Genomic DNA, 8,769 nt, shown 5'->3' with positions numbered 1-8,769 from the left:
ATATGTCGATATGTGTGTATGTTGGTGTGTGTGTATGTTGGTGTTTGTATGTATGTGTTGGTGTGTGTATATGTTGGTGGGTGCATATGTTGGTGTGTGCATGTATGTTGGTGGGGTGTGTATATATTGGTGGGGTATGTTTGTGTGTGTTTGCATGCACAGTGCAGGATATCAGCATTATATTAGTGGAGACTGGAGGATAGGAGATTTAGTTGGAAATGCAGTTGCTGATCTTGATTTCTCACATTCGGTCACAGAACCTCTGTTGGGTCTGCAGTCCTCGGGGTCAGACTCTGGACATCGATTTCTCTGGCCAGCTGCTCCCATTTCCTTCTGAAGGGAGTGCTCCAGGGCATGCTGCAGCAATATATAGCTGGGTGTATACTTGGTCAGCTGTTACACTCAATACTTTTTAATGAGATTTTATTGATTTTCCATCAGAATTCTTTCCCATTGAAAGCTCAATTGATTTTCTATCATAAGCAACCTGTCCTTTTTAAAGTCATATACAGTGTATACTTAGTAAGAACTATAAGGATAAAAATTTTTTTTGCTTCTGTTTTTGAGCGCTGCTTAGCTTGTGTCAATCCCTTGAGGGAGGCATTGCAAAAACTTCATGCTACCTCCTTGTTTTGAATGATTGTAATATTCAGCCAGTGTGATGCATCCTGCTGGCTGGCTGAATGCTCAACATGGGATCCCAACTGTATTCACTTAAGTCTACCCCTTAAACAGGGAGCTGTACACATTACCCAGGAACTAGTCCTAACTGCCTATAGTTCACGTGATTGTCAGAGAAGAACACCATGTGGAGCAATGGACAAGACAGTAGGTTATACGGTTCTCAGATGTGACCCTAGTAGGTTGATAGGAAGAGATAGTCCATGTTACCCAAAGGGAATGGGAGCATGGGGCCAGAGAGATAGTTTCCCAGAGCCTGACCCTAAGAACTTGGCTAGAGTGCCACAAAATGCTCAATGACCTCAAGAGGGTGGTCAAGGTCAGTGAGTACATCATCACATCTTCCATCCAGCACACCACTAACCTCTCAGACTTCACAATGCACTCAACCATCAGCATTACTTGGCCGTGAGAACTTAAAGCGCTTATGCCCAAAACGTTGATTCTCCTGCTCCTCGGATGTTGCCTGGCCTGCTGTGTTTTTCCAGCACCACATTTTTCAACTCTGGTCTCCAGCATCTGTAGTCCTCACTTTCTCCTAGTGAGAACTTAATCCAGACTTCTGAAGTTCCACCTCACTAACAAAGACCTGCCACTGAAGCCAGCCTCATACCCAATTTGACAGGCTCCACATTTCCCCAAATATTCAGCGATGGCAGGCACATTGCAATGCACTTGGTGACATTCCTCCTTGCAGGGCATAGCATCTCATAATCACAGGTAACCAAGCAGAACTGGAAAAGATCCAGGTAAACCTGCATCACCTAGGGCCAACTGTGACACAGATGGTTGCATCAAGCATTGCTGACTGATTGATGATATATTCCTGCCTTACTGCCCTTTTCAAATCCTGCTTCACCCTCAGCTTGCTAACCAGCAAGATGAGCTTGTTACACCTAGTGTGACCACTAACTTCTTGCCATCCCAACCCCCTCTCCTAACTTTAAACCTTACTTTCTACATTTCTCCTTCACCTCTACTCCTCACCTTCAAATTGTATAACCTTTGATACCTGTACCACATATTGTTATAACCACTCAATTCAGCCCAACCTTCTGCTCAACCCCACTTATTTGTCCCAAAGATGATTGCTGAAAACACAGACACCCTCACACAATGTTTCAATAAACTGCTTTGAAGTATTATGGAAGCAAACCCCGTACTGTACTCAGTTCAATGAGGAATCAGGAACACTAACCCTTTGTGGTGTAAAATTATGTCCCAATACATGTGTGAATCATAATGTAACACATGTATTGGGCCAAGCAGTGGAATGTGGTGTAAAATTCCAAGCAGTGGAATGTGGTGAAACGGTTAAAAATTATGTCCCAATACATGTGTGAATCATACCGGAATGGAGGTGTTGCTTAGTCCCGTGTGAATCTTCTTATCTGTATGTAACCAGAATGGAATGTGTTTTTTAGCCTTGCTCTGCTGTTCACATGAATGTTTATATCTGGAAAAGAGTATATCAGCTGGAAAAGTCTCCAGTTCGATGAGTCTGCTCCGGGGTTGCGTTTAACCGCCGAGCGTGGGTTGTTGGCAACCGCTCTAACGAGAACTGACGGCTCCCAGTTTTTGTAACATGTAGAGTGAGTATAAGCCAGACCCGTTGTGCGACGCTGCGGGGAATAAAATGCCCATATTCTAGCAGTCTCACCTCTTGGTCGTTTGTTCTGTGTCAGACTACTCTCCTACGAACCTGACCTTGAGAATTTTTTAAAACACCCTTAAAGACATTCTTCTACTGGTGTCTGTTGAATTCAAACTAGACCCTTGGAATATTGACTCAACACTAACTGACTGTGCCACACAGTCTCAATATTAAGGCTTGATTTATTGATAGTCTTTCAGATGATATGGTAATGCTGAATTAATTGAAGACTGAACACTTGTTGTGCTGAAAGCTTTACACAACATTATTGTTCTAGATACAATGTAAGAGAGATATAATCCTTTAACTTGTCTCCAAACGTAAGGAAAGCTTGCTTCAAGAAAATGGCATGTGCAGGAGAATCGTTCAAAATGTCAGATCAATAATTTATGAACAAAAGAAAATTGCTCTCACAACTAATTCCTCTGGGATACAAATGCAAAGTCAAAGTTTAAAAGAATATTAGATTTTTAAAAATATCTGTTTTTCACTTACAATATAAATTAAACAGTAAAAGAATTTATGTTCCAACAACATAAGACTGAGTAGCCTAATTATATAGCCAAAGTAACATCTGAAATTACACCAACTCATTACTGACAGGAGTATTAGTATAGCATTTAACTAAGGAAGACATGGAAATAAATTGAAAAGGATTTCCATTGAGTTGAAGAGCTTCAGGCTCCTAGTTTTGAAATTTCCTAATATTAATAAAACGTCGTGTGGATAATACAGATTTTATATCATTGGGGTTACTGGATACAGACCACTTATAAGCTGCCAGAAATAATTTTCACTAAATCTGACTACATAGAGGAAATTCCTAGCACAAGGAAACCTCATTCATGACATTTATTACATTACTGATCAAGCCCCTCAGGGATGTATCTTAGTAACTGATAAAGTGTAAATCTAACAACCCATACATTATTGAGGATGATGAATTTTGAATGGGAAACATTATATGAATAGTCTATAAGACTTGAAAATATCAACAGGCTTTGAATCAGTCACCGCATACAACATTTCATTTATTCTTTCATGGGGTGTGGCATTTCTGCCAAAGCCAGAAGATGTTGCCTTTCCTTAACAGCCCCTGAGAGATCTGAAAGGAGCTGTATCAATGCAAGTGTGTCTTCCTTTAAGAGGGATTGAATCCATGAACATCACTATGCACAGGTCATTCAGAAAGTAATAAGTCATGGAGGAACTTCGGAATTGTTCGCAATCCATTTTCCTTCCCAGCCCAGGCAGGAAGGCCCTGATAATCAGAGGGAACTACACCCCCTCTGGCAGGGGACCCAGTGCGTGGAGGTGTTTTTTGTCACTGGTGAGACTCTTCCTTGTGTCATGAATAATCTGGCTTAGATTGGCATTTCACCCCATCTCCCCACCCCCATTTCTTGGGATGCTGGCTTGGCTGAAGCCTCCCCATGGGGGCTGGGAAACATTGAAGTCTCCATTGCTGCAGCCCAGGAAACTTGCCCTACGCAAGCTATCCAAACTGGCCCGTTGTCTCTGAATCACAGAGTCACAGAAATGTTGTGTTGCAGAATAAAGCCATTGTGCCTGCACTGGCCCTGCGGATGAGAAGTATAACTTAGTATCATACTCTTGGTCTTCGCCTGTACAGAATTTCTATTTAAATAACCTTCCAAAGACCTCTTGAATGCCTCAATTGAACCTCAAACACCACTCTTCCAGGCAGTGCATTCCAGACCCAAAGCACTCATTGTGTGAAAAAGTTTCCTCTCACATTACAAGTGCTTCTTTTGCAAATTATGTTAAACCTGAGTTCTCTTGTTCTTTCAAGTAGAAAGAGTTTGTCCCTATCTAGTCTCTTCCGTATTATGTTAACCACTGCCAAACCTCTGCCATTCCTCACACTCAGAAAGTTGTCCACTGGCAGGATGACTCAAGTGACCAACAGAATGCAGTTGCCTGCCATATTCTCATCCCTCCCCATCTCCTAGCCCACCACTTGGTAGCTGGAGAAAGTCCTTCCTATGTCCTTGTTCAATCATATGGTCAACAGCAATTCTGACAGGCTTACACCATGTTGCCAACTGCTGATGGCAAATTCCAAGCTGTGCTAAAAGCTTGTTTACACTGGAGTACTGAGCTGTGAATCTCCTCTCTTACTTAGCACAATCAATGTGAACTATCCATTGCCAACTTTAGTTCACTCCAAACAATTCCTGCGAGAAGCAATACAATTGAAGTAATTGAGGATGTCAATATGACAATGACCATTCACCAATAACCAGCACTCTCTCCCACCCTCAGGGTTGTTCTCTGTGGTTGTTAAGCTGTTAACAGGATATTGGCAAGGCCTGTTCTGGAGTACTATGTGCAGTTCTGGTCACCCTGTTATAGGAAGAATGTTAGTAAATCAGAAAAGAATTATCAGGAATGGAGGGTTTGAGACATAAAAATAGAATGGAAAGGCTGGGTCTTTTATCACTAGAGCGTAGGAGGTTGAGAGGTGACCTTTTTGAGGTTTATAAAGCCATGAGGGGTACAGACAAGATGAATGGTAAATGTGCTTTCCCTAGGTTGGGGGAGTTAAAAACTAGGGCTGGCATATTTTTAGGATGAGAGGAGCACATGAGGAGCAATTCTTTTACACAGAGTGTGTGGAATGAACTGCCAGAGGAAGTAGTGGATGTGGGTACAGTTACAACGTTTAAAAGACATTTGGATAAATTCACAAATAGGAAAGGTTTGGAGGCAAATGGGCCAAAGTGCAGGCAGTCGGGACCAGTTTAGTTTGAAAACATGGTTGGCGAGGACTGGTTCGACTGAAGGGTATGTTTCCGTGTTGTATCACTATATGACTCTCTAATTAACTTGTGGATGTCAAATATGCTTTGTGTGCTTGGGGCTGCAATGGGAAGCAATATCAGTTCAGTAAGGCATTTGGTAAGGTTCCACACGCATTTAACAAAATACAGAATTTTGGGATTAAGGCTGATTTAGCGGTTTGGATCAGAAATTGGCGAGCTGAAAGAAGACAGAGGGCGGTGGTTGATGGAAAATGTTCATCCTGGAGCTCAGTTATCAGTGGTATGCCGCAAGGATCTGTTTTGGGGTCACTGCTCTTTGTCATTTTTATAAATGAACTGTATGTGGGTGTAGAGGGATGGGTTGGTAAATTTGCGGATGACACTAAGGTAGGCAGAGTTGCAGATAGTGTCAAAGTGGGTTACAGAGGGACATAGATAAAATGCAGAGCTGGGCTGGAAGTGGGAAATGGAGTTTAATGTAGAAAAGTGAGAGGTAGTTCACTTCGGGAGAACTAACAGGAATTCAGTGTACTGGGCTAATGGTAAAATTCTTGGCAGTGTAGATGAACAGAGAGATCTCAGTGTCCAGGTGCATAAATCCCTGAAAGTTGCCACTCAGGTTTATAGGGTTGTTAAGAAGGCATATGGTGTGTTGGCATTTATTGGTAGGGAGATTGGATTTTGGAGCCACGAGGTCATGTTTCAGCTGTGCAAGACACTGGTAAGGCCGCACCTGGCGTATTATGTGCAGTTTTGGTCACCGCATTATAGGAAGGATGCGGAAGTTTTGGCAAGGGTTCAGAGGAGATTTATTAGGATGTTGCTTGGCATGGAAAGAAGGTCTTACGAGGAAAGGCTGAGGGAACTGAGGCTGTTTTCATTGGAGAGAAGGAAGTTGAGAGGTGACTTAATCGAGATGTATAAGATAATCAGAGGGTTAGATAGAGTGGACAGTGAGAGCTTTTTTCCTCAAATGGTGAAAGCTAACATGAGGGGACATAGCTTTAAATTAAGGGGTTATAGATTTAGGACAGATATTAGGGATAGTTTCTTTACTCAGAGTAGTAGGGGCGTGGAAACACCTGCCTGTAACAGTAATGGACTTGTCAACGTTAAGGGCATTTAAACAGGCTTTGGACATACATATGGATAATAATGGAACCGTCTAGGTGAGATGGGCATCAGATTAAGTTTACAGGTCAGTGCAACAGAGAGCCGAAGGACCTATACTAATGCTGTAATGTTCTAAGTTCTATGTTCTATCACTGTGGAAGGCAATAAACATACCAGAAACATATATAGAGAAAAGTTTGTGAAGTTGAAGTCTGTGCTTGCCTACCCGTAGTTCGGATAAAAATCAGCGTCACCACCAGTTTCGATCCCTCAACTGATACTCTGTCTCCTGGCCCTGAGGGATAGGGCACCATTACAATAACCATGGGACACTTCAATATGTGGGTAGATTAAGAAAATCAGGTCAGTAATAGATCTCATAAAAAGGAATTTGTGGAATGTCTACAAGATGATTTTTTTGGAACAGCTTGTAGTAGAGCCCATCAGGGAACAGACAATTTTGGAGTCAGTGATGTGCAATGAGGCCAAGTCTTTGAGTGTATTTAAGACAGAAATGAATAGATTGTTGATTAGTAAGGAGATCAATGGTTCAGGGATAAGGCAGGAGAATGGGGTTGAGTGGCAGAGCAGTTCTGCTCCTAAATCTTATGTGCAATGAGGCCAAGTCTTTGAGTGTATTTAAGACAGAAATGAATAGATTGTTGATTAGTAAGGAGATCAATGGTTGCGGGGATAAGGCAGGAGAATGGGGTTGAGTGGCAGAGCAGTTCTGCTCCTAAATCTTATGGCCTTATGGAAATTGTGTTGCATGTTGTAGATAGAAATTCCTGATCTTGCCTCATGATTCAAGAATTCCTGTTGTTGGAATGGAGCATAGTGTAAGTCTCTGGAGCTGCACAATCGAAAGTGATGGGCAAATGAAGCAAGGCTGATGTGAGCAAAAACATTTTCACACAGTAAGACATTGTTACAGAGCGCATTGCCTGGGAATGTGGTAGAGGCGAGTGAAACTGAGGCAATCAAAAGGGCATTGAGGGAATTTTAGGATAGGAATTATATGCCAAGGGTATGTGGTGAAAGCAGGGCTTTAGGTAACGATGCTCATTTGAAGAGCCGGTGGAGGCAAGCTGGGCTGAATGGCCTGATTCTGCACCATAATGATTCTGTGATTCTGTGACATCATTGAGAGGAGGATACTCTCCACATGATTCGCAGGACAAGGGGAGAAGATGCATTCAGAGCTAATGACTTGAGCATTGTCTTAACTCGCGCATGTGGTCGGAAAAGCTAATCATTGAATTTTTTGGTTCTCCTTATAAAGTGAGCATTGAGAAGAGATTCAATTGAGGCGTTCAAAATCATGAGGATCTAGTTGGAGTGGTGAAGAGAAAAACTGTTTCTATTGGTGGAAGGATTGTTAATCAGAAGTTACCAGTTTAGAATAGAATAGAAGAATACAGCGCAGTACAGGCCCTTTGGCCCTCGATGTTGCGCCGATCCAAGCCCACCTAACCTATACTAACCCACTATCCTCCATATACCTATCCAATGCCCGCTTAAATGCCCATAAAGAGGGAGAGTCCACCACTGCTGCTGGCAGGGCATTCCATGAACTTACGACTCGCGGATGAGAGAGAGATGGGCCAAATGCTGACAAATGGGATTTAAATTTATCTAGGATATCTGGTCAGCATGGACAAGTTGGAACAAAGGGTCTGTTTCCATGTTGTACAGCTCTGTGTGATGACTGAGGGAGTGCAAGATTATTGAGGGTGTACAGGAATGTGGAATTGAGGTTGAAATAGATCAGTTGTTGTCTTATTAAATAGTAGATAAGGCTTGAAGGGCCTATTGGCTATGTTCCATCATATATCAGAGGCAAGGATTTGCACTTTATGGGGAAGCAGTATGATAATGCTGATGATGGCCTCATGGTATTATCACTGAACTGTTAATCTATGGATCTGGCTAACATGCTGGGGACCTGAGTTCAAATCCAGCCACAGCTGGATGATGGAGTTTCAGATCAATTCATATCTAGAATGGATCCATTGTTGGGGGGTGGAAACCGATCTGGTTCACTAATGCCCATTAGGGAAGGAAATTGCCATCTTCCAGGTCATTTATAAAAATGACAAACAGCAATTGTCCCAAAACAGATCCTTGCGGAACACCGCTAGTGACGGCACTCCATGAAGAAACTTTGCCATCAACTACTACCCTCTGTCTTCTTCCATCCAGCCAATTCCTAATCCAAACCTCCAACTCACCCTCAATGCCATATCTCCGTATTTTCTGCAGTAGCCTACCATGGGGAACCTTATCAAATGCCTTACTAAAATCCATATATACCACATCTACCGCTTTCCCCTCATCAACCTCCTTCGTCACCTTTTCAAAGAATTCAATAAGGTTTGTGAGGCACGACCTGCCCTTCACAAAACCATGCTGACTATCCTTGATCACATTATTCCTATCCAGATGTGCATAAATCCTATCCCTTACAATTCTCTCTAAGTTTAAAAGTGATTGGCAAAGGAATAAGGATGACATGAGGGAGAAGATGTTTATGCA

General features: G+C 42.4%; 1 protein-coding gene across 2 annotated transcripts in view; it reads right to left on the bottom strand.

Annotated features, from left to right (window-relative positions):
* adarb2 (adenosine deaminase RNA specific B2 (inactive)) overlaps positions 1–8,769 on the bottom strand; it is a 736,380-nt gene that overhangs the window by 12,891 nt on the left and 714,720 nt on the right. The gene's annotated exons all lie outside the window — the stretch shown is intronic.

Source organism: Chiloscyllium plagiosum, chromosome 5, assembly GCF_004010195.1.
Source record: "Chiloscyllium plagiosum isolate BGI_BamShark_2017 chromosome 5, ASM401019v2, whole genome shotgun sequence".
Classification (NCBI taxonomy): Eukaryota; Metazoa; Chordata; class Chondrichthyes; order Orectolobiformes; family Hemiscylliidae; genus Chiloscyllium; species Chiloscyllium plagiosum.
This window is presented reverse-complemented; position numbering and strand designations above follow the sequence as displayed.